This window comes from Pseudophryne corroboree, chromosome 7 (assembly GCF_028390025.1).
Source record: "Pseudophryne corroboree isolate aPseCor3 chromosome 7, aPseCor3.hap2, whole genome shotgun sequence".
In the NCBI taxonomy this organism is placed as follows: domain Eukaryota; kingdom Metazoa; phylum Chordata; class Amphibia; order Anura; family Myobatrachidae; genus Pseudophryne; species Pseudophryne corroboree.
In genome coordinates, this window is record NC_086450.1 from 202,147,313 (window position 1) to 202,173,982 (window position 26,670).

The 26,670-nt window shown below is 45.5% G+C and overlaps 1 protein-coding gene and 1 long non-coding RNA gene across 8 annotated transcripts in view; one reads left to right on the forward strand and one right to left on the reverse strand.

Annotated features, from left to right (window-relative positions):
• The window catches only part of LOC134944979 (uncharacterized), a 296,170-nt gene that overhangs the window by 255,489 nt on the left and 14,011 nt on the right, over positions 1-26,670 (reverse strand). The window lies entirely within an intron of this gene.
• LOC134944978 (uncharacterized) overlaps positions 15,802-26,670 on the forward strand; it is a 283,560-nt gene continuing 272,691 nt past the window's right edge. For 4 of the 6 annotated variants that reach the window (XR_010182005.1, XR_010182004.1, XR_010182006.1 and 1 more), the window contains exons 1-4: positions 16,027-16,457; positions 17,995-18,113; positions 22,132-22,250; positions 24,294-24,836. The gene's annotated coding sequence lies outside the window, so the exon portion shown is untranslated. Of the gene's footprint in view, positions 16,000-16,026; positions 16,458-17,994; positions 18,114-22,131; positions 22,251-24,293; positions 24,837-26,670 lie in introns of those variants that run through there. The other 2 variants (XM_063933947.1, XM_063933948.1) reach the window with 2 other exon arrangements.

A 26,670-nucleotide genomic window follows, 5' to 3' on the forward strand; every position in this document is an offset into this window, starting at 1 on the left:
GGTTTAATATCTCCAGCCCTCCTAGTTTGAAGCTCCACCAATACCATGTGGATAGGTCCCTATTATGTTTAAACATCTCCAATCCCCGAAAACCGGGAAATTGGGAAGTGTCATGAAGTAACCACACCATGACCTTTTCGCATAGAGCAGATAGAATGCCTACAGATACAGAGCTTGTACGCCACATAGCCAGTAGAGGAAAATCTTTCCGGTATAGGTATACCTTAGGAAATAGGATTACTAAAGTTGGAGAGGTATCACCAGGATACTGTGCACATATCGTACAACCTGATACGTGTACTAAGCAGATGGAAGAATTAGGGTTAGGAGATTTCACATGGAAGGTGTGTAATATGGTTATGTCCTACTCCGTCCCATATGTTCTCCCCGATGATGCATATTTCATATGCAGGAGAAAGGCGTACAAGTGGCTTGCCCCAAACTCTGAAGGATTGTGTTATATTGGAAAAGTACTGCCTGAAGTAATGACTGTATCACATGACAAAATGAAAGACATACACCGTGGTGCCCAAGCTCCTTATACTCACACCCATTACGAGCACGTTGTTAAAAGGCACCTGATAGAGAAGACAGAGCATCCGGCCTCTGATCTGATAAGTGAATCCACCGGGATTCAATTCTTAATCGCGTTAGATTTCACCCGCACCGCTAGAGGAGTGCTGAATTATAAATACATATCGGCGCTCGCAAATTTGTTAGACAATATCACTGAAATGTATGATGACACGTTTAGATATACTGGAAGGGAACTTCAAGCTTATAAAACAGAACTGGTGCAGCATAGAATGGTTCTTAATTACCTCACAGCAGTGACAGGCGGATATTGTGTTACATTGGCAACACAGTATGGCGTGAAGTGTTGCACGTATATCACGAATAGCACAGAGGATCCGGTCGAGGTCATAGACCAAAAGATGGACGATATTCTCCAATTGAAGTGGGAATTTCGCCGAAAACACAATCTCACTCTTGCTGCTGTAGGTAATGAGCTGACTGGTTGGGTGTCATGGTTGAACCCGCGAAATTGGTTCTCCGGTTTAGGAGACTGGGCTCAAGGAGTCATAATGGATGTTGGGAAGTTTCTCCTATGTATCTTAGGTGTTGTCATATCAATTGGCTTGATATTTAGATGCGGTCAGGCTTTAATGAAGTGCAAACAAAGTACAAGAGTAATGAGTTTGAGTAGTGAGGAAACTGTAATTAACCTGGATTTGATTTATGACCCAACAATAGAAACAATGATGTAATGAAAATGCGATTATACGGTCCGTTTCTTTCACCTGTTTTTCTGGTTTTTTTTCTCCAAGATAAAAAGACCCACTTGGACAAGGAAGTTGACGAGACGCTATACAGACAACGGATTGACCAAAGAAGAAGTTTTGACCACTGTAGATACGGACATTTGATGAACTTTGCCATGGATCCCCAGTTTCTCTAGAATTCTTAAACTTACGCTAGCCCAACATTTTTTTTGTAAATCTAATGGCATTGACAAAGCTTTTTGCTCGCACCTAATGGGCAAAACAGCGCAAAGAAGATGACTTTCAACTGATACCGAACAAAACTTCAACCGACAGATGTACATTAACCTGACATAGAATACCACTGCATTTTCCATAAGTATTCTTTATCTTCATCTCTACAACCCTCAGGTAATAACACACATAGTCGATAGGGAATACAGGCACAGATATCTGCAATCACATATCTCCCCCATTCATGTATCATCAACTAAAATGTGCTCCCCCATTTTGTTACAACCAAAGCCAAAAAGAGCTCGGTAAAGTTTGACAGCCCATCCACAGACCCGTACCACGGGATAAGAAGGAATTCACATGTATACTTCACAATACCTCGAAGCTTGATTTACAACACGTACGGCACGATGATACATGACCCCCCAAACATGGACTCATACACACATGCTTCTGCTATCTCACTAGGTCATACCCTCTTCCCACCTACTCCTCTCTCCTCCCTTACCCAACCATGGAAATGAATTAACCCCTGACATATATTTTTCTCCTTTTGAAATGTTTTAGAAGGTGGCAGTTATTATTGACTGCCAAAGGGTGGACTGTCAAAGTCAGAAAAATATCTCTACACACACTGCCATATTTGCACCTCATACTGGTCCGCGCTGCGCATGCGTACGCTCTCCCGTACGTGTACATACTCACAGTCGCGGGCACCCGCAGGCGCACGGTATGCGTATTTACGGTAGAGTTTATGTAATCGTAGCGTGCGGCTCATTCGTTACATATTTTCACTATTAATGTATTTTGTAGATCATGGTCCCTTTGATAGATACTGAAAGTTTAGTTAACATAGCACGTTCCTGAACAGAGAGATCCATCTTTGTATTGTACGAAGGGTCTAACAGGGGTCATACAGTAGTGTTTGGTACCCATCGGAAGAGTATTTAAATAGCAATATTCCGGTGTTGGTTTGGAGCGGATTAATCGCTCGTGCGAATAGTTATGGACATAAGAAGTTTATGTCCATTTACTATTATTTGTTCTTACTTAGTCATGCGGCGGGAAACCCAGTATCCCACCCACCTGGACAGTTGGAAACAGTCACAGCCCACCTGTATGAATAAACCTATGACCTTTTGTTATAATGCGAAGCCGAATTCCTGTGTCCAATGAACAATGAGATTGTAGGGACCATTGAATTGTATTGTGTGTGGGGCATAAATAGGCAGGCCGACCGTATCCAGTTCTCTCTCTTCAACGGTTCTCATTGCTGATAATCGGGAGCTGGATATCGAGGCGCATGCGATCGTTTCCCCTTGTGCGTAAGTGTTTCTCCGCAATCATATTGTCTTGATGTTATTGTGAGCCATCTCTCTCTCTCTCTCTCTCTCTCTCTCTCTCTCTTCTATTTCTCCCGTATTTTTCCCTTAATTGTATTGTATTGTATTTCCTGTGTAGTTATCTGGTTAGTTAGTCTATGTTATATTGTAGTGTATGCTTTGTACTGTGATTCTTTTGCAAGTATAATAGTCATAATACATATAATAGGTTTTGGACCCTAAGCCCAGATATCTGTGTATTTCTTATAGTGTTAAGTATTCCCTGAGCGTCGGTGACGCCCAATCAGCTTTGTAGTTAATCAGGTTACACCAGGTTGCACTTACACTCTGTCACCACACTAAGGTTTACTGTATATTTCGTTGTTAAAGGTATAGATATAAAGGTTTAACGTTATAAGCGTCTGCACCGCTGGTGATCTCCTCGTGGTCCCGAGCGTCCGCTACGCTATAGCGAATCATTACGTTAGTCGGCAGCCAATAGCGTGCCTGCCTGTGATCTCTGGGCCGTAAGCGAATGTGACACTTGAGCGTCTCGACTACGGTTGAGCGATCGTTACGCAACTTGCGTACCCTTATGGTACTTCTTACGTAGATAGCGTACAGTGTTCTTAGACCTCTTAAAGTGTTTTATATACGATAAATATTTAGCTTTATCAGACTTGACAGTGACATGGCCTGCAGGACTATTGGCTTTCCTGTCTAAGGAGGAAATTGACACTGAGGGAGTTGGTGGTGTGGTTTGCAGAGCTTGGTTACAAGAGGAAGGGATTAAGTGGTCAGTGGACTGCTTCCGCTGTCATCCAAAGTTTTTGAACTTGTCACTGACTTCTGATGAATGCGGTCCAGGTGATGTATAAGGGAGGATGTTCCTAGGTGGTTAACGTCCTTACCCAACTTATTACAGCTTGACAAAGGCAACACACGGCTTGACACCAGTTGTCCGCATTTCTGTTGAAATAATTCCACACCGAAGAGGTGATTTTTTTTGTATTTTGACCAGGCATGTCAATGGCCATATTCGTCCCACGGACAACAGGTGTCTCCCCGGGTGCCTGACTTAAACAAACCACCTCACCATCAGAATCCTCCTTGTCAATTTCCTCCCCAGCGCCAGCAACACCCATATCCTCATCCCGGTGTACTTCAACAGTGACATCTTCAATTTGACTATCAGGAACTGGACTTCAAATCCTCAGGTCCTTTATCAAGCCAAGGGTCTGAATCATTGCTGATTATTGCTGGATAATGCTCAAGATGGTGCCGGGCAAGGCTGTCTTGAGACTGCTGCTCTCATTTTTGTTTTGCTTTGTTTGTGCAGTCCCGTCCCTGCGACCCTAATCTACACCAGAAAAGAGATTCTTGCTATCCAGGTCTCAGCGGTCCAGGGACTCACCTCCAGTTGCCTAGGAACCCTGCTGGACAGCTGCGGTCACTGGGGGTTGCCGCCGGAGTGGCTGTGGTCCTGTCTGGGTCTGGAGGCGCGGCTGTCGAGGGAACCTGTAGCTGTGGCCGGCGTCTGCAGGCGGTATGGCAGAGGGTTGCGGAGGGACCAAGGACTCATGACGGTGGGCAGTCCTCCTTAGCAGTGACCGGTGTGGGTAATGTGGCATGGGTCGCGGTGGCTGGCAGGGAGATGCGTGAGCCGCTGACCCTGGATGTGCCTTCGGCACGGTGCTCCATGTGACCCCGGCTCACCCATGTAAAGTGACGGACTGCAGTGCGCCCTCTGGAAGATCATCGGCTGGTGACGGGCCAGCAATAATAAGAATGTTGGGCTGTTTGGTGCCTAACCGAGAGTCCAGGAGAAGACTGCAGTGACCGGCCCTGGAAGTCCCAGATGAGCGACCAGGTAAACTGTACGATCTGGGCAGGGCTGCTCCAACCCAGGGGGACTGGTTAGTTAAGCAACGGCTGGCTCAGCGAGCCTCGGAGGTCTCATATGTTCAAGGGGGAGGCAATGGCCAGGCTGCTCACTGTCGGGGGACCTGGAGGTGGCGGCAGCCATCTCCGAGAGACACTGTGGGGTCACCGGTAGGTCATGCTGGAGATACTGTGGGACCCCCAGGTGGTCAGGCCGGAGACACACAAGCGAATGCCACAAGAGATCCCGGGAAGAAGCGCTGCAGAGTCACGCGTGCGGGTGCCGTGGTCAAATGGAGACAGAGGGGGCTAAGATCAACTCTCCCCGCTGTGGTCCTGGACAATATGTGCTCCCTAACCAACAAAATGGACAAGCTACAGATGCTTCTAGGCAGTGCCAGGACTGACATTGCCGGCTTGGCTGCCCTGTGCTTAACAACCTGGCTCAGTAAGCGTGTGCCTGATGAGTTTATTTCCTTGCTGGGCTTCTGTATGTATAGAACGGATCGGTCAGAGGAGCTGTCAGGGAAGTCAAGAGGTGGTGGTATCTGCTTCTACATTAACAACGGCTGGTGCACCGACACCATTGTCCTGCAGCGATCCTGAAGCCCTCACCTGGAAACCTTGTGTTTCCACTGCAAACCCTTCTACTCCCCTCGCAAGTTTGTTTCATTCATCTTGGTCGTGGTCTGTATCCCTCTGCAGGCTTGCATTAGGACTGCACTGCAGCATCTCTCTTGGTGCATAAATGACTTATAGCGTAAATTCCCTGACTCTCTGCTCATCATTCTGGGTGACTTCAACAAGGCAAACATGACCAAGGAGTTACTAAAATACCACCAGCAGGTGAAATGCCCCACATGAGTAGATCCATTCTTGACCATTGCTACACAAACATAAAGGACACATATCACTCTGTCTCCAGGGCGTCTCTGGGGCTTTCTGATCACTTGCTCCACTTGCTTCCCACCTATAAGCAACGTGTAAGATCCGCCAAGCCAGTGGTCAAGTCGGTGATGAGGTGGTCCAGTGAGGCCGAATTGAAACTGCAGGCATACTTTGAATGCCCCGACTGGAGCATTTTTGAGGAAGCTGCAAAAGACCTTAATGATCTGGCTGACATTGTCATGTCATATGTCAACTTCTGTGAGACTTATGTGTGCCATCAAGAACCATCTGCATCTACGCAAGCCTTGGTTCACCGACAATTTTAGACAGCTACGCCTGGCCAAGGAAGAGACACACAGGAGTGGGGACAAAATAAAGTATAGACAGGCCAGGAACACCCTTTCCAGAGCGGTCAGTGAAAAAACGCTATGCTGACAAGCTGGTCTCCAAGATTTCCATGAATGACCCTCAATCCGTGTGGATGGGCCTGAATGCTGCCACCAACTACAAGAGTTCCACACCCTGTTCTAGCTCAAATCAACAAATGGTTGAGGACCTAAATCATTTGTACTGCAGGGTCGTGAAGCCCTATGACACAGGAGACTCATCACTGCTCTCTGCTGGTAGGTTGGCAGCCACGGCAGGAACTCCCTCTATCCCCCGCGACACCACGCCAAATCTTTACACAGACATTGCAGAGGTAACAAGGCTTTTCAGAGACCTGAAGCCCAGGAAGGCATCGGGGCCAGACGGCGTATCCCGTTCTTCCCTTAAAACATGTGCCGAACAGTTAGCACCAGTCTTAACAGACATCTTCAACAAGTTGTTTGAAACTAGCATGGTCCCATCTTGCTTCAAGCGCTCACTCATCATCCTAGTACCGAAGAACCTGTCCTCTTCCAGGAACCTGAACAACTACAGTGCTAACATCAGTGGTGATAAAAACAATGGAGCAACTGCTACTAGTTCAGCTCAAGTCCACAGTAGGCCTCCTCCTCAACCCTCTACAGTTTGCCTACAGGGCAAATAAATTGGCAGAGGATGCAGTAAATCTGTGCCTGCACTCCATCCTGCATCACTTGGACTGGCCAAGGGGCTATGTGAGGGTACTGTTTGTGGACTTCAGCTCGGCTTTCAATATTATCATTCCCACCTGGATGCAATCTAAAATGCACGGTCTAGGTGTTTCAGAACTACTATGCTCCTGGGTGATTAATTTCTTAATGGAAAGGGAGCAGCAAATGAGGATGGGGAAATTTATCTCCGGGGTCAGGTCAACCAGCATGGGGGTGCCCCAAGGGTGTGTCCTCTCTCCCTTCCTCTTATCTCTCTATACCAACTACTGCACCTCTGAAGAAACATTGGTGAAACTCCTCAAATTTGCGGATGACACGACACTAATTGGTCTCATTGCGGATGGGGTAGAGACTGCCTACAGGAAGGAGGTTGACAGACTGGTCACCTGGTGCGACACTTACAATCTACAGCTAAATACATCCAAAATGATCGAGATGATTATTGATTTTAGGAAGCAACCTCCTTCAGTAAACTCACTAACAATTGCGGATAATGCAGTGGCGATAGTAGAATCCTTCCGGTTTCTAGGCTCCACGATCGCCAGGGATCTGAGGTGGCATGCTAACATTGACGGCATAGCGGGTAAGGCCCAACAGAGACTGCATTTTTACATCAACTTAGGAAGTTCAAAATGACGTGGGAACTCCTGATACTCTTTTACACAGCAATCATCCAATCTGTCCTTAGCAACTCAATAATAGTGTAGTTTGGTTGGCCTCAACTTACGACAAGAACAGACTACAACGAATTGTTAAAGTTGCTGGTAAAATAGTAGGGACTAATCTCCCGGCAATTGAAGACATCTATTGGGCTAGGGTTACGAAGCGGGCGGAAAGGATCATCAATGACCACTCCCGTGTTGCCCGTGACCTGTTACGATGGCTACCGTTTGGCAGGCGGTACAGCCCGAGGCTAGTGAGGACTGCCAAACATAGGAACAGCTTCTTTCCCCAGGCAACTATCATGTTGAACTCGACTATTGCCTAGACCACCCCACAACCTTACACAGAATATGCTACTCAAGAACCCGGCATGCTCTCCTTCTCTGTGTTGTGTTATGCTGCGTTACGTCATTGCCGTCCCATTGTATTGTCCTATTGTGCTGTCTGAGAGCTGTGGTTATCAGAAACAAATTCCTTGTGTACTCTGTCTTCGGTAATGATATACTTGCCAATAAAAGTGATTCTGATTATTACAAATAAACCATCGTGTTTATGCAAATAATATTTGGTGTGCTGGTCTCTTTTTCTGTATTAACTATTAATATTTGAATCATCCAACTTTGGTTCCCAACTTGAAACTAAATTACTTCTACTAGGATGCCAATTCCCACCTCCTTCCTCCACCACCCCATCCTTAGTCCTGCTTCTATTTTCCAATCAGCCATATTTGAGTATTAGGCAGGAAGTGAATACTCAGTTCTTACAGTTGATCTATTGGAAGCAGGAAAAATGAGTAAATGTAAGTTCTGAACAACTTTGACAAGTGCCAAATTGTGATGGCTAGATAACTGAGTCAGAGCATCTTTTAAATGGTATGTCTTGCGGAGTGTCCTCATTATGCAGGAAGAACAACCAGTGAACTGGTGACAAGGTCATGGGCAACCTAGGGTGATTGAAGTGCGTGGGGAGTGGAGGGAAGCCTATCTGGTCCTATGTCATTTGCTCCACCACCACAACATCCTATGTCCGGAATACATACCTTTTACCGGTGGCTGGGATACCAGCTGTCATGATTTTGACATTGGGATCCCGGCCACCAGTATGCCGGCAGCGGGGAGAGTACTAGAAAGCCCCTTGTGAGCTCGCTGCGATGCGGGCACAGTGGCTTGCTGCACTCGCCACAGGATCTAATCTCCCTCTATGGGTGTCATGGACACCCGTAGCGGGAGAAAATCAGGTGGGGCCGGTATTCCGGCGGCAGCATTTCACCGTCTGTCGGGATTTCGGCGTCGGCATTGTGACCGCTGGGATCCCGACAAACGGTCTTGTCCCAACTCATTCTCAGAGGCATTATGCTACTGAATAAATTATTATGTATATAATTCGAATTGCATGTCATCATGGACATGTATGTGCATCCAGATAGGTTTGTAAACGCTGCATTACCATCTGGTGTCTTTAGATGCATCATTGGTGGAACCATCAAACCAAGACTTGCACCAGCCCTATGGCATATGCTTCTCCATCTTAGTATGCAACCACTTTCAGAAACACGGCTATAAAATTCTGTACAAACAATTTCTGTAACACATGAACAGACCATAAGCATTACTCCACTGCGTCCAACATCTCCACTTTGCTTGACTCGTTGTGAATGATAAAACTCTATTGTGGGTTATTCAATTGTTTGAAAAGTCAGTTGGGTGTCTGTTTTTTCCTATCTAATAGAGAGGAAAAACAGACACCCAACCGACTTTTCAAATAATTGAATTACCCCCATTGTGTAAGATAAATTGTGCTCCAGTCAATCAGCTCCCAGTTGTCATTTTTCAAACACATGACAGGAGCTGATTGTCTGAAGCACCATATATCACACGCATTGGGTTTTATCATGCGCAACAAATTTTATCACTCGTTTTGTGTGGAAACTCATGCACTACCACCTTTCCTGCACGTGACACAAAAGTCAACCTTTTCCAGCACTCAAACTGAATATGTCCAAAACACATATCATAATCTTTCCCCTACTAATGTCTCTCTCTGGGTCATATGTATTAAGACTGGATAAGTGATAAAGTGAAAGGTGATAATGCAACAGCCAACCAGCTCCTGTCATTTTTAAACCCAGTCTGTAACTTGACAGTTAAGAGCTGATTGGCTGATGCGTTATCACCTTTCACTTTATCACTTCTCCAGGCTTAATACATCTGCCCCTATAGTCAATAGATCTTCTCTGTATCTCTGTTCTGTTGGGTAATAGTGATTTCCCCTGCACTTTTTGGAATTTGAGAAAATTTATGAGGATGGCTACTGAACTCCTGTTTACGTTGTTGAAATATTTTAAGTATAACAATTTTCAGTACTGTTCCGTTATAATTATAAAACAGGTTCTTTTTTTCAGTCAAAACATTAGCCTGAAACCTGTTTTTAGGATTGAGAATTTATGTCTGACCTCAGAAGGCAAAGGCTGTGTTAAACGGAGTGTCTAAAATCTTGGCTGGGCAATGCAAACAAATAACACAATTCAGGCATTTAATCACCGGGGTTGAGGAGACACTTTAAAACTTCAGTTTTGTATTTTCTCAGTATATTTCCAAGTAAAACAAATATATGGAAATAAACCAGGACCCCACCCTAAATAACATCCGTTTGTCAAAGGTCTATTTTCACAGGCTCATAACACAACTAGTTTTATGTAACAGTTTTGTGTATGTGACCTTCAAAAAGGAGAAAATGTTTGCAGGAAAGTCACATTGATGACTCTTGGACATCTTCAAAGCTAAAAATATCTAGAGATGCCTATTCCATCTAGTATACCTAAGATGGGAAAAATAAGGGCTCATTTACAGATGTGCAAAAGGGGATGCAGTTAAATTACCGGCAGTCGAGATCCAGGCGGTCAGGATACCGATGCCGGAATCTCGACTGCTGACAATGCCGCCAACCGGAATTCCGGCTCACAGGGCTATTCCCACTTGTGGGTGTCCATGACAACCATAGAGTGGGAACAGACCTTGTGGCGAGCGCAGCGAGGCAATGAGCCCGCAGAATGGCGAGTGCAGCATGGTGAGCACAGCGAGCCCGCAGCGTGGTAACCGCAGTGAGCCTGCAAGGAGACTCTTTGCTGGCATACCGACGGCCGGGATTCCGTTGTTACGGCCGGCATCCCAACCGTCGGTAATTCATACTGATCTCATGCAAAAGTACAGTGTAAAAGTTTCATTGTATTGTATATTGGAACTGTATTTTACTGGTCTTATTGAATTGCATTTTCCTGTACACTATATGGGCATAACTCCAGCAGTCCCAATTTTTATGTGACATCCTTGATTTAAGGATCCACAGGCGGATCATTGAATATGCAACCTAGACTCTGCCTTGGTCCCATTGGTCAATTAGAAGCATTTATTACTCTAAACTGTTTTGCTGATTACGGAAAGAGGCTCAAACCAAAATGTTGCTATGGCCCCATGAGCACTTAATATGGCTCTGTATAGGACATCATAGTGTAGCTCAAAGAAGCCAGTTCTGTGAGTGCTGGAGCACACAAATCTTTGGTACCCTAAATATAATTTTAAATGTAGGCTCCTATGGTGCAGCTAATGGTAACATGTAATTGTATGTAGGGGCATAGAACATACATATATGTTATCATAGCAGCAGAGAGTGACACAACCATCAATAATCTATATGTATATATACCAACAATACTGTATATATATTTTTTTATGTTCCCCAGATTGCCTCACTTTTTTTAAAACACACAGATACATATACTAAGTCACTCTGTTGTATTATTGGTCCTGCGTTTTGTACTCTCCATATATATATATATATATATATTTATTTTTTTAAGTGTTATCTTTTTATAAGTACGCAGTCTATTTATATTCATGCCACCAATGGTTGCTTAGAGGTATCTTATCTGTTTTTTATATATATATATATATATATATATATATATATATATATATACAGTATATATATATATATATAGATTTGGTGGTGTAGGCGGCACTCAATACAGGCTTCACAGCTTCAGTAAACAAGACTTTATTGGGCCAACATGTTTCGGGGACCAAACCCCGTCCTCAGGGCCAGACACTTGTCCCCGAAACATGTTGGCCCAATAAAGTCTTGTTTACTGAAGCTGTGAAGCCTGTATTGAGTGCCGCCTACACCACCAAATCTGTTTATTCGGGACCCTGTGTTCCTGACCGGGAGGGCACCGCAGCAGTTATAATATCTTGGAGTGGAGTGCCGGGCTGTTCCTGTTTGTTCAGTATATATATATATATATATATATATATATATATATGTACAATAAGGGTGTATAATGAGCGCTTAATACCTAAACGTTTACAATAAATAAAATAAAATTTGTGCATAACCATTCACGTCAATTCCAAACAGCACTCCCAAGTGTAGGGGCTGCAGTGTAGACTTTCTTATTGACTCATATTTCGCTGAGTCATAAATACAAATGTTCAATAGAAATAAAGTCACTGAAGGCGCAGAGACTTTATTTCTATTGAACATATATATATATATATGAAAATATACAGTAGCTGAATACCCTTCGCTACGGAATTTAAAGTATTTACGTGCATATAACTTTAATTTTGAAGGACTTGATGACCCCTTGATGAAGTCAGATGGACGAAACGCGTTGGTATACCTCAAGTGACCTTCCTTTTTTAAAGATAAGCACCTTTCTCTTATCTGAAATACTCTTATATACTTTTAATGTTCCAGTTATGTTTTTATGTTTTTATGCTTTAATTAAGTCCAAATTCATGTTTTAAACGATTGAATCCAACCCTTTTCATTTTTCTTAACCTTTTTTATATCATTCCAAAATATGTATCTTTTTTAATTGCTATTAAATGTCTGTTTTATAATAAATACCCCCCCATCTTTTAGAAATACGGTTTATTATCGTTTTTTCATATATATATCCTTTAAAGTGTAGACACTGTTAGTCGCTATTACCCCTACCCTCCCTTGCACATATATATATATATATATATATATATATATATATGTACAATAAGGGTGTATAATGAGCGCTTAATACCTAAACGTTTACAATAAATAAAATAAAATTTGTGCATAACCATTCACGTCAATTCCAAACAGCACTCCCAAGTGTAGGGGCTGCAGTGTAGACTTTCTTATTGACTCATATTTCGCTGAGTCATAAATACAAATGTTCAATAGAAATAAAGTCACTGAAGGCGCAGAGACTTTATTTCTATTGAACATATATATATATATATATATGAAAATATACAGTAGCTGAATACCCTTCGCTACGGAATTTAAAGTATTTACGTGCATATAACTTTAATTTTGAAGGACTTCCTGGTAAACTACATTTTTAGTCTTTCCTTCAGGCTGGAGAATGGCCTATATCAGGGGCTGGCTGGCAACTTTTAGCCTGGGGGGCAAGTCCAGAGCACTGTCCCATTAGTAATGGCGCCATCTTAAATTGAGTTTTTTTTGTTTCAAAAATATTTATTAATAAAATAAAATTAGGCCTGGTGTAAATTTTCCCAAAGATACTTCATTATAAATTTGTCAGTGCGGCTGCGGCTTCAGCAGAGCTGTTTAGTGCAGAGGTGGCCAACCAGTCAGTGGCAAAGAGCCAGAAAAGATCTGTAGTCAAGGGCAAGAGCCATATCATGAGCACGCCAAAGACGAGCGAGCAAAAATGGGGGCGTGGCATAGTTGTCACAAAGCCACACCCCATTTTTATGTGCACACCTTTCGGTTTGACGTTTGTAGGAGTATGACCTTGTGTCATAATCCCATTTTTAGTCATGTTGTACAGTGCCACATACAAATAAAGCCCCAGTACAGTGCCACATACATATAAAAACACCAAAAAATGGGTGCCTCCACAGTGCCAAATACATATATGACCCCACAGTGCCAGATACATATATGTCCATACAGTGCCAGATATATATATGTCACCACAGTGCCAGATACATATATTCCTCCACAGTGCCAGATACATATATTCCTCCACAGTGCCAGATACATATATGCCCCCACAGTGCCAGATACATATATGTCCCCGTAGTGCCAGATATGCCCCCACTGCCAGATGCACATCTCCCCAGTGCCAGATATGCCCCCAGTGTAAGATACACATGTCCCCCCAGTGCCAGATATGCCCCCAATGCCAGATACGCATCCCCCTGGTGCCAAATATGTCCCCCCAGTGCCAGATATGCCTCCAGTGCCAGATATGCCCCCAGTGCCAGACACACGTCACCCAGTGCCAGATATGCCCCCAGTATAAGATACACATGTCCCCACACTGCACCCCCCCAAGTGCTGCTCACCGCCGTGCTGCTGCTTTGCTCAGTCTGCTGCTTGTGAAGGGAGGAGAGCACAGCTTGCGCCTCTCCTGCCCCTCAGTCTGCACTCTCCACTGGCGTTGATTCTCTCTAACTAGGCGCTGGTCCGTGAGCCAATCAGAGTTTGCGGACAAGCAGCTAAGACTCCTGATTGGCTGCTGGTCTGTGAGCTCTGATTGGCTCACGGGCCGACACCGGGCACTGCAGACTAGGGCAGTGGGAGGCACCGCGGGAGCTTACGAGCCGCATGCAGAGATAGAAGGAGCCACATGCGTCTCGAGAGCCGCGGGTTGGCCACCGCTGGTGTAGTGGAAGGTGGCGGCCTACAGCCTATATATTATATATATATATATATATATATATATATATATATATATATATAAGCAAAAGAAAGAGGCGGCACTCCCAGCACTTTTCAATGGTGAAAAAAATACTTTATAGTAACACACAACGTTTCGGGGGGTCTCACCCCGTCATCAGGATAAAGGTGCAATGTACAGAGAAAGATATTTATACTTACCCGCTGTCCGTGTCACGCCTGACGCCGGCTGCAGCCCACGGTCACCCGCGCCCGCTTCCGGATCCAGGGCTCTGACGTCACCGGAACCCGCGAGGTCACGTTGGTCCACGCCAAGCAGTCTGGGGGAGACGGACAGCAAGTATTTACATGTTACCTTGGTAACCACATACAAAACAGTGAGCAATACTTAATATGTGAGGAAAACCCCACAATGGGACAGTGCAAATAATCAAAATACAATGTAATTACAGACAACATAGTGAAGCACAAAATGCGGGCTGTACAGACCATAAATCTCTAAAATAAAAACTTTTTTTCAGAATAAAGGGAAATTCTTTGCTCTAAATAAGGCATCCGGAACCTGCAGCTGCACTAAAGTACATAAATGAAATGTTGCACGAATCGGACTGTCACTGATCTTTAATAAATGGGCACAGAATTATAACTGCAGAATAAAGACTACTCTTGAATGAGAGACACTGGGCATGGGGTAAAAAATAGGAAATCGTTAGAGTAAATATCGATGCAGTTAAACTGGAATGCTTATACCAATTACCAAGCATTCGGCATTGCCTATGCATCATTTAAATAAATGCAGCATTTAAATAAATGCAGATAAACTTAACGATTCATTCAATCCCTTAGGGTTCACTGTATCCAGGGTATAGATCCACCAAGCCTCTAATTGAAGTAGCTTCTTGCCTCTATCACCTCCTCGCAGAGACTTGGGCACCTGTGCAATCATTCTATATCTTAATGCCGCCAGACTATGCTTGGCCTGCGCAAAATGCCTAGCCACTGCTTGATCGCTGGTGCCGGATACCAGTGCTGCCCTAATAGCAGTTCTATGTTGGGCAATCCTTTCTTTAAATTGCCTTTCTGTCTTGCCCACGTAGTGCAATCCACATGGGCAAGACAGGAGGTACACCACAAATTTAGAGGTACAGGATAGAGCTGGCTTGATGAAAAATACCTTTCCAGAAAATGGGTGATTAAACTTATCACCTACAATGAGTGCACTACATGTAGTGCACCCTGTGCATCTGAAGCACCCTCCTTTCCTAGATAGAAAGTGCTGCTGTTTAGGCGGCCCCATCCCCGTTATATCTGTGCGAACTACACGGTCTTTTATATTGGGGCCTCTAGTAAAACTGGGAAGGAGCCGTGATTTATGCAGTGATGGTAATTCTGGCTCTGAGTTTATGATGGGCCACAGTTGTTTGGCCCTTTTACAAGTGTATTTACTTTTGCTGGTGTACCGATTAACCCAAGGGATTGATAAAGTGGTATCTGTGCTTGATTCTTTTTGTTTCAATAATGTCGCGCGATCCATTGACAGAGCCCTCAATTTGGCTTGTTTAAGCAATTTATGTGGATATCCTCGTTCTAGGAATTTAGAGGTCATTTTGTCTATTTGCACCTCTCTATCCTTGACATCACTGGAGATCCGACAAGCTCTAATGAATTGAGAAAAGGGTAAACTGTCAATGGTCGCAGCAGGGTGAAAGCTGTTGTGCTGTAGGAGCAGGGGCGGAACTGTGGGAGGCAGTGGAGTCGGCTGCCGCCGGGCTCCTGACCACAAGGGGGCGCATCTCCTCCACTGTCTCCCGCAGCCTGAGAACTGCGCTGCTATTGTGGACGGAGGAGCAGTCACTGACACGGAAGCTGCCTCCTGTAGGGAGAGATGGCACTGGCTGCAGCTAGGGGGAGCTCCAGAGCACAGCTCCTCTTCTAGCCAGCCGAGGGAAGCTCTCTGCTCCGTCAGCCTGATGATGAAAGCCAAAGGTAGACACTGTGTGGGGGGTAGGGGAGAGGTGTATTTGGGGGGAAGCACTGTGTTTTGTGTGTGCTTGTTTTTAAGTGAGGTGTGTGTGTGTTTTTAATGAAAGTTGTGCATTCAAGTAAAAGGCATGTGTGTGAGTGATGTGTGTGTGTGTAAGTGAGAGACATGTGTATGTAAGTGAGAGGCATGTATGTGTGTGTAAGTGGGAGGCATGTGTATGTAAGAGAGACTTGTGTGTGTAAGTGAAAGAGACGTGTGTGTGTGTGTGTGTGTGTGTTTAAGTGAATGAGGCGTTTGTGTGTTTTTTATATATATATCTAGTGTTCACGCTAGGTGTCTGCACCTTTTTTTAGACAGATGAATCCCACCCTGCCCGTTTTTGTGCGCCCTACCAACCCGCCGTTTTCTGCCTGCCGTACCCCGCCACGCCGCCAGACCCAGCCGTGCGCCGCCGGACCCGGTAAGCACATGAGAGTCCCCCTGGGCTAAATTAACCTTGTAAGTATTTTGCAGCTGTAAACTTCAGTCTCAGTGCTCTCTACCTGGTGCAGTGTGCCTCAGTGCTCTCTACCTGGTGCAGTGTGCCTCAGTGCTCTCTACCTGGTGCAGTGTGCCTCAGTGCTCTCTACCTGGTGCAGTGTGCCTCAGTGCTCTCTACCTGGTGCAGTGTGTCTCAGTGCTCTCTACCTGGTGCAGTGTGCCTCAGTGCTCTCTACCTGGTGCAGTGTGCCTCAGTGCTCTCTACCTGGTGCAGTGTGCCTCAGTGCTCTCTACCTGGTGCAGTGTGCCTCAGTGCTCTCTACCTGGTGCAGTGTGCCTCAGTGCTCTCTACCTGGTGCAGTGTGCCTCAGTGCTCTCTACCTGGTGCAGTGTGCCTCAGTGCTCTCTACCTGGTGCAGTGTGCCTCAGTGCTCTCTACCTGGTGCAGTGTGCCTCAGTGCTCTCTACCTGGTGCAGTGTGCCTCAGTGCTCTGCCTGGCGCAATGTGTATAACGTGCTCTATCTGTCGCAGTGTGTAGGAGGTTCTATCTGGTGCAATGTGTATTAGGTGCACTACCGTGTGGTGTAATGTGAATTGCCACTATTATGAAACAACGCCGCTAGATTTTTGGAGCGCGCCTTCGGCGCGCACTGTCCATGTTTTGGCCCATAGGTATGGGAGCACCAAGCATTATAGTATGTACCTAAGTTTGCCCATCCCTCCCCGTGATCAGCACCCTGCCGTAAAAAAAATCCTACAGTGAACACTAATTATATCGGCACACCACTGCGCCAAAGCATCTCCATCGAGACCTGCTGGCGGGTGAGGGAGCACTGTAGGTGTACTATAATGGTATGCTGGTGTCTGTTTTATTGTAATAACTGACTTGGTGTGCATCCACTTTGTATGTGTATCTATATTACTACTGGGAAAGGTACCTGAGCACGCTGCTACTGTTCACCCTTAGTGCCGGATAGCTACATATGGTATGTGTGTGTATGTGTATATGTAGGGGGGCACCAACATTTATCATGCCTCCGGGCGACTGGGACGAACTTACGCCACTGTGTAGGAGGGTGTTACGGTCCGTAGGTTTTACAAACAGACTAGTGCGTAAACATCCCTGAACAATACTGATGTCAACATCAAGAAAATAAACCCTCTCAGTACTGATGTTAGCTGTCAACTTGGCTGGATTCTGTGCCCATTTATTAAAGATCAGTGACAGTCCGATTCGTGCAACATTTCATTTATGTACTTTAGTGCAGCTGCAGGTTCCGGATGCCTTATTTAGAGCAAAGAATTTCCCTTTATTCTGAAAAAAAGTTTTTATTTTAGAGATTTATGGTCTGTACAGCCCGCATTTTGTGCTTCACTATGTTGTCTGTAATTACATTGTATTTTGATTATTTGCACTGTCCCATTGTGGGGTTTTCCTCACATCTTAAGTATTGCTCACTGTTTTGTATGTGGTTACCAAGGTAACATGTAAATACTTGCTGTCCGTCTCCCCCAGACTGCTTGGCGTGGACCCACGTGACCTCGCGGGTTCCGGTGACGTCAGAGCCCTGGATCCGGAAGCGGGCGCGGGTGACCGTGGGCTGCAGCCGGCGTCAGGCGTGACACGGACAGCGGGTAAGTATAAATATCTTTCTCTGTACATTGCACCTTTATCCTGATGACGGGGTGAGACCCCCCGAAACGTTGTGTGTTACTATAAAGTATTTTTTTCACCATTGAAAAGTGCTGGGAGTGCCGCCTCTTTCTTTTGCTTACATTGGAGATTCTTCGTCTCATGGAGGGCACCCCAGCCAGTTATCCCAAGGTGTCGCTGTCCCTCTGAGTGCCGGGTTGCACAGTGGTATGTATGGCTACAGGTGGCCCTGTTCAGGAACCTGATTAGCTACCAAGGCACCAGTAATCAGCATTATTTATACTCTCAGGACTTGCAGCACTGAATTTGGCACTTAGCACTTTAAACCAGCACTGGTCTCTTTATAACAGCACTTGCACTTTATTCTGCACGTCACTTTGAAGCACTGTGTGGGCAATATGACTGGCTCAGATAGCACAGCAACGGAACTTATTAACCAGATGCTCGTGTGTGACACCACAGACACATTTAGCTTTTCTGATGCTGAGGCCAACGATATTTTAAGGACAGAACCCCAGTTTGATCTACAAGCCAGTGGCTCAAATGAGGATCTATACAGAGAGTGGTTTAAATTGAAAAAACGTGAAATGGACTTTAAATACCATGGTTTGACCCTCTCAGAATACTACAGAAATAAACAGATCCCTAGGGGTTTCAGACTTCACAACATCCCGACGATTGGCCGATACAGCATCCCTTTCTGCTCTAAGTGGATAGCGATCCTCAACAAGTGTTCTATGGATCTCATACTTCTTGTGATTGAGGAATCCACTAAAGAACTTAACGCTGTAAAAGAAAAAATTACAGGATTTGAGCAGGAGCATCTGACTTCTTTAAGACAAGACGACAAGACGAATTGGATTAATCAACTACAACAGCAGCTGGATACCTACCAGAAGGATCTCCTCAAGTTCAAAAAAGAAAAACTCATTAAAGTTCAACAGGACTACACGGAACACAGAGTTTACAACTGGTTGCACACCACCAACAGACCACCAAGAGGCACAATGCACTTTACCAAAACCAGAGCACAGAGAGCTACCACTTATTCCAGCACTTCAGCCAGTGACAATGAGGCAACACAGGCTTCAAAGAGTGCCCCTTTAGGTGTGGATACCCGAGCCTACAAGGCCGGGTCAAGAATAAACGCACGAGAAGGGGGAAGCAGGCGGAAAGGCAGAGGCGCAAACAAGCCACCGAGGGGTCGCAGGACCTAATCTTCAATTTATCCAGCCAGCCTCTGACCAAAGCTGAGACACAGGTGTTGGCCAAAGGTCTCAGCTTTGTGCCTACACACTTCCACCAAGATTTCCAGTGGAAGGTGGACAATTTTAAGTTTCACAGAAAACTTAAAATTAGAGAATTTTTTGACAAAAATAAAAATAAAAATAAAGGACTTGGTGGAATAACTGACGGTGGTGTGACAGGAACCTTTGATGACTTACAGACAGTCAAGAAATTTAAACCTGCTTCAACGTTTGACCCACAGTCATTCAACCCTTCAGTCCGTACATTCCATAGGTTGCTGGATACCTGCAGCCAGGAACCCTCTGCAATGGCCCCCTACATCCATCATAATCTCTCAAGAGATGAGAGGTCCGCTCTCAATGACTTAAGTAAACGTCAAGATATCATCATCAGGGGAGCGGACAAGGGGGGTGCCGTTGTGGTTATGGACCTCAGTTTTTACAAACAGGAATGTCTCAGGCTGTTGGACGATGCCAAGACGTACTCCAGACTGTCGGTAGATCCAACTGAGAGATTTAAGAAGGAATTGTTGGGTATTATACAGATTGGACTACAGGATGGTATAATAGATGCGGATACCAAGGCATTTCTGTGTAAAGCGTTTCCTGTGGTTCCAATTTTTTATATTATCCCTAAGCTACACAAGGATCCACAGCACCCCCCGGGCAGACCGATTATATCAGCCAGGGGGTCGCTGTGTGAACCTGTAGCCAGTTTTTTGGATTTCTTTCTGCAGCCAGTAGTTCAGGGCACCAGAACGCACCTTAAAGATACATCGTCACTTTTAAGAGCATTTGAGGATATTGGCCCATTACCTACAGATATGATTTTAGCCAGTATTGATGTTACAAGTTTATATACTTGCATTCCTCATGATTTGGGGTTGGCGGCTGTGCATGAATTGATTGTTGATAACCCATTATATGAGGGACCTGAAATAGGCTTCTTTATGAAATTATTGGAGTTTACATTAAGGCACAATTTTTTTCTATTTGATGGTAATTTCTTTTTGCAGCAAGCAGGGTGTGCTATGGGGAGCCGGGTGGCCCCCTCGTATGCTAATTTATTTATGCATGTTGTTGAAAACAAATTGTTTTTTTCAGAGCCCTCCGTTCAAAACTATGTATTTAAATATTTTAGATACATAGATGATATTTTGCTATTCTGGACAGGTAGCATTGAGCGTCTACAGGAGATTATATCAGCCCATAATGCTTCCTCCTGTCCAGCCAAGTTGACAGCTAACATCAGTACTGAGAGGGTTTATTTTCTTGATGTTGACATCAGTATTGTTCAGGGATGTTTACGCACTAGTCTGTTTGTAAAACCTACGGACCGTAACACCCTCCTACAGCACAACAGCTTTCACCCTGCTGCGACCATTGACAGTTTACCCTTTTCTCAATTCATTAGAGCTTGTCGGATCTCCAGTGATGTCAAGGATAGAGAGGTGCAAATAGACAAAATGACCTCTAAATTCCTAGAACGAGGATATCCACATAAATTGCTTAAACAAGCCAAATTGAGGGCTCTGTCAATGGATCGCGCGACATTATTGAAACAAAAAGAATCAAGCACAGATACCACTTTATCAATCCCTTGGGTTAATCGGTACACCAGCAAAAGTAAATACACTTGTAAAAGGGCCAAACAACTGTGGCCCATCATAAACTCAGAGCCAGAATTACCATCACTGCATAAATCACGGCTCCTTCCCAGTTTTACTAGAGGCCCCAATATAAAAGACCGTGTAGTTCGCACAGATATAACGGGGATGGGGCCGCCTAAACAGCAGCACTTTCTATCTAGGAAAGGAGGGTGCTTCAGATGCACAGGGTGCACTACATGTAGTGCACTCATTGTAGGTGATAAGTTTAATCACCCATTTTCTGGAAAGGTATTTTTCATCAAGCCAGCTCTATCCTGTACCTCTAAATTTGTGGTGTACCTCCTGTCTTGCCCATGTGGATTGCACTACGTGGGCAAGACAGAAAGGCAATTTAAAGAAAGGATTGCCCAACATAGAACTGCTATTAGGGCAGCACTGGTATCCGGCACCAGCGATCAAGCAGTGGCTAGGCATTTTGCGCAGGCCAAGCATAGTCTGGCGGCATTAAGATATAGAATGATTGCACAGGTGCCCAAGTCTCTGCGAGGAGGTGATAGAGGCAAGAAGCTACTTCAATTAGAGGCTTGGTGGATCTATACCCTGGATACAGTGAACCCTAAGGGATTGAATGAATCGTTAAGTTTATCTGCATTTATTTAAATGCTGCATTTATTTAAATGATGCATAGGCAATGCCGAATGCTTGGTAATTGGTATAAGCATTCCAGTTTAACTGCATCGATATTTACTCTAACGATTTCCTATTTTTTACCCCATGCCCAGTGTCTCTCATTCAAGAGTAGTCTTTATTCTGCAGTTATAATTCTGTGCCCATTTATTAAAGATCAGTGACAGTCCGATTCGTGCAACATTTCATTTATGTACTTTAGTGCAGCTGCAGGTTCCGGATGCCTTATTTAGAGCAAAGAATTTCCCTTTATTCTGAAAAAAAGTTTTTATTTTAGAGATTTATGGTCTGTACAGCCCGCATTTTGTGCTTCACTATGTTGTCTGTAATTACATTGTATTTTGATTATTTGCACTGTCCCATTGTGGGGTTTTCCTCACATCTTAAGTATTGCTCACTGTTTTGTATGTGGTTACCAAGGTAACATGTAAATACTTGCTGTCCGTCTCCCCCAGACTGCTTGGCGTGGACCCACGTGACCTCGCGGGTTCCGGTGACGTCAGAGCCCTGGATCCGGAAGCGGGCGCGGGTGACCGTGGGCTGCAGCCGGCGTCAGGCGTGACACGGACAGCGGGTAAGTATAAATATCTTTCTCTGTACATTGCACCTTTATCCTGATGACGGGGTGAGACCCCCCGAAACGTTGTGTGTTACTATAAAGTATTTTTTTCACCATTGAAAAGTGCTGGGAGTGCCGCCTCTTTCTTTTGCTTACATTGGAGATTCTTCGTCTCATGGAGGGCACCCCAGCCAGTTATCCCAAGGTGTCGCTGTCCCTCTGAGTGCCGGGTTGCACAGTGGTATATATATATATATATATATATAGTAGCTGAATACCCGTGCTTCGCTACGGAATTTAAAGTATTTACATGTGTATAACTTTGATTTTGAAGGACTTCCTGGTAAACTACATTTTTAGTCTTTCCTTTAGGCTTGAGAATGGCAAGGCCATCACAAGAGCTGACTCTGGAACCGGCAACAAACAACTGGCATTGGGAGAAGCAGTGACTCCTCAGATCCACACCATCCATTTTAAAACTCTGTCCCTGAGCTTTGTTAATTGTCATGGCGTAGCCAGAGGCGTAACTAGCATGGGGCGATCAGGGCACGGTCCGCTCACCCCATGCGACAGGGTTCGGCGCTAATCGCTCTCCCTGTCTCCTCTGGCTGCTGTGTCTGTCACACTGTACGGGCAACAGCAGCTAGAAGCTTCCCCCTGCAGTGTCCGTATCCTGTTCCTACTTCCTAGCTGAAAAGGGGACAGAGGTAGACGGAACTGGGGTTGGCGGGGCTACACGGGACCAGGCTGCAGCCTGTTGGACAGTGTGTGTGTGTGTGTGTGTGTGTGTGTGGACTGCAGAGGAGGGATGAGGACTTTGAGTGGCCACTGAGAGAATGGCTCCCTGCACCCTCAGCATGTGGGCCATCAACAGCAGCTGACAAGCTCTCGGAGGTGCAGGTGAGCAGGGGGGGAGGAGGGGGAGGAGGAGGACAGTGTGAGTGTGTGTGTTAATTTTTGCAGTCCAGTGAGTGTGTGTGTGTGGGGGGGGGGGGACAGTGTGACTGTGTGTGTGTTAATTTATGCAGCCTAGTGTATGTGGGGGAGGGGAAAGTTTGAGAATGTGTGTGTAGTCTGAGTGGGTTTGTGTGGGGTTTGGGGGTGGCCCGTCTGTGTGTGTGTAATCTACAGTCTATGTGTGTGTGTGTGTGTGTGTGTGTGTGTGTAAGTAAGGGGGTGGGGCAGTCTGTGTGTGCTTGATATTGGCTTTACACCTGTAGGGCGGGATGTACTAATGCTTACTGCCACGGTAAGCATTAGTACCATTTACCACAGAGGCCATTTACCGAAGAGGGATATGTATTAAACCACGGGCACTGAGATGCCCTTCTCACTCACCATCCAGCTGGATGGCCGAGCCAGGCGGGTGGAAAACCAGCAGCAGGGCAGCATGCCGGATATCAGCAGCCCAGGGTGCATGTTGACCGGCAACAAGCGGCTTCTGCTTCCGCGTTCAAGATGCTGCCGATCTCCGGCTTTGGGCTACGGAGGGTTCGGGGGATGGGTGTCCTCTGCCGGTGTATGGCAGCTCCGGGGGGTGTGGGCTCCGGAGGCTCTCAGCACTGTTGAATATCCATCTGCCTCAAGTATGTACAGCCCGCACCCTCGGCTGCTGATATCCGGCATGCTGCTGCTGGCTGTCCCCCCGCCCGGCTCTGCCACACAGCTGTACGGTGAGAAGGGCATTTCAGTGCCCGAGGTTTAATACATATGCCTCAGTAAATGACCTCTGCGGTAAACGGTACTAATACTTACCGTCATAGTAAGCATTAGTAAATCCCACCGTATAGTGTTTTATAGAATGCATTGTAAAATTGTACATGTGTGAGAGGCATGTGGGTGGTAACACACACAAACACGTGTGCGCGGAACCCCCCCTCACAAATCCAGCGTTTGTCCCTGGCAGCAGACACTGGAGCCTCAGTGTAGCAGGGGCCGGGCAGCAGGACACCCACCACCAGCATGTGTGTGTTTTATGTGTGTGTGTGCACATATATATTTTGGTCGAAGTAGCGGCACTTCTCCACAGACCCATAAGTATATATATTTTTTAATTAGCAGACAGCAGCAGCACGTGGGAAGGAGGCCCTGGAGGACTCACCGAAGACAGGAGGAGGAGCGGAGACCTGCGCACCAGCTGAAGAGACGCGAGGGAGCGAGCCACAGGACCAGGAGAGGACCAACACCAGGGAGGAGTTGCCTGCGCCTGTCACCAGAGCGACCAGAGCAAACTGCGCTGAGTGGAGAAGATGCCGCAGAAGAGGAGGAGTCCAGCCAGCCGCAGGACTGGGGAAGGACATCCAACCTTCAGGGGACCCTGCAGCAAGGGAGGAGACTGACCAGCGACGGGAGCACCGGCATCGCGGAGGACACCAGCTTACCGGAGCAAGGACCCGCAGAAGACCCCGACTGGCTTAAAGTAGGTGGTGCGGAACAGAGGGGAGGACGACGCACATCGGGATCCTGCAGCAGGAGAAAAGATCCCCCTTCAGAGCACAGTAGACCACACTGAAAAGGGTGCATCCCCGGTGCGGTGCTCTGCATCCCGGGTGGCGCTGAAGACGTGGAGTGTCGGTGGTGGCAGAAGTGCCGCAGCTTGGGGTAAGAAACCCTTCCACTGCTAAACTCTGCAATTGATCAATTAAGGGGGTAGGCTTCCCTCACCACAGTGCCCCACAGGATTAGTTAATTAAAGGGTTAGGCTCCCCTCACCACAGTGCCCCACAGGATTAGTTAATTAAGTGGGTAATCTCCCCTCACCACAGTGCCCATCAGGCCTTGTTAATTAAGGGGGTAGGATTCCCTTAATCTATAATGTGAATTTTGGCTCATACCGTGTGCTATAATGTGAATTTCCGCTCATACTGTGTGCTATAATGGGAATTGTGGCTCATACTGTGTGCTATAATGTGAATTTCGGCTCATACCGTGTGGGGTAATGTGAATTTCGGCTCATACCATGTGCTATAATGTGAATTTCGGCTCATACTATGTGCTATAATGTGAAAGTGGCACCAGTGCTAGATAGTATAAGGGGTCCTACTACACTGAAGGACACGCCCTTTTTGAGTGACCACACCCCCTTTTCCGGAGATTGCAACCTACACTTTTTCATTCCCCCTTCAAAAATTCCACTTCGACCACTGCACCTACATCAATACATACCCTGACATCTTTATATACAGTGACACCGATAGCGTGTGCACATACTTCACTTTTGTATTTTTTTTATTATTTTTTTGGGGGGAGGGGGCGCCATTATTGATCTTGCCCTGAGCTCGAAAAACCCTAGTTACGTCTCTGGGCGTAGCAGAACTTTACCGGGAACTGCAGCAATTTGAACAGTAGTCTGATGGGATCAGAGGAATTCTCAGAATAAAGTTTCTGGTGGATGCTAAAGAAGCCCCAATTTAAAAAGAAAAAAAAATCCTCACTTTGTCGGAAAAAGAATCGTTAAAAAATCATTGTTTTTAAACCTAGATTAACACACTGCTAAAAATATATACACCTACTTATGCACTTTATTTGGTAATGTTTGTATGCAAAAAACAAATCTAAATCTTATCTGGATTAAGAGATTATGAAGAATTTATAAAAAAAAACACATTTTACCCCTTTTCACCCCTTTTGGGGTGGACTTTTGAAAAATTCCTTCTTAGTGGGTGCGTACTTCATAAAACAAAGCTACTTTCTAAATTTCAAGTTCCTAGTCCTTTTGGTTCTGGAAATTTCATGATGAGTCAGTGAGTCAGTCAGTGGTATTTATTTTTATCTCTTTTCAGCCCTTTGGGGGTAGACTTATGAAAAACCCCTTCTTAGTGGGTGCCTATGTCACAAAACTAAGCTACTGTCCAAATTTCAAGTTCCTAGTCCTCATGGTTCCGAAGATTTTGCGATGAATTAGTGAGTCAGTCAATGGTATTTGGCTTTTTTCACCCCTGTTCACCACTTTGGGGGTGGACTTTTGACAAATGACTTCTTAGTGGGTGCCTACATCACAAAACAAAGCTACTGTGCAAATTTCAAGATTTCTAGTTCCCAGTCCTCATGGTTCCGGAGATTTATATATATATATTGAGACAAGGATCACACACACGGGGACTATCAAACAGGCCAAGCCGACACCCGCCTGCTTTGCTGCCTTATTTAACACATAACAGTAAACCATCTGCCTATAATGCTATGGCCCTTTCAGACTGCCACATGCACTGCATAACCAGAGAGGAAAAAAAGGAAAACTTGAAGTTTAAACACAGGTAGGCTTACCAACCGTTTATGCTGTACACCGTGTCCTTGCTTGCATTCTCCACCACTTGTGACAAGGATCACACACACAGGGACTCAGATTAACACTTTTGGTGTTTATTTTGCACAGCAGGTCACCACATAGCAAGTTGATTCCATACAGTTGGTATTACAGGCCATAGCATACAGC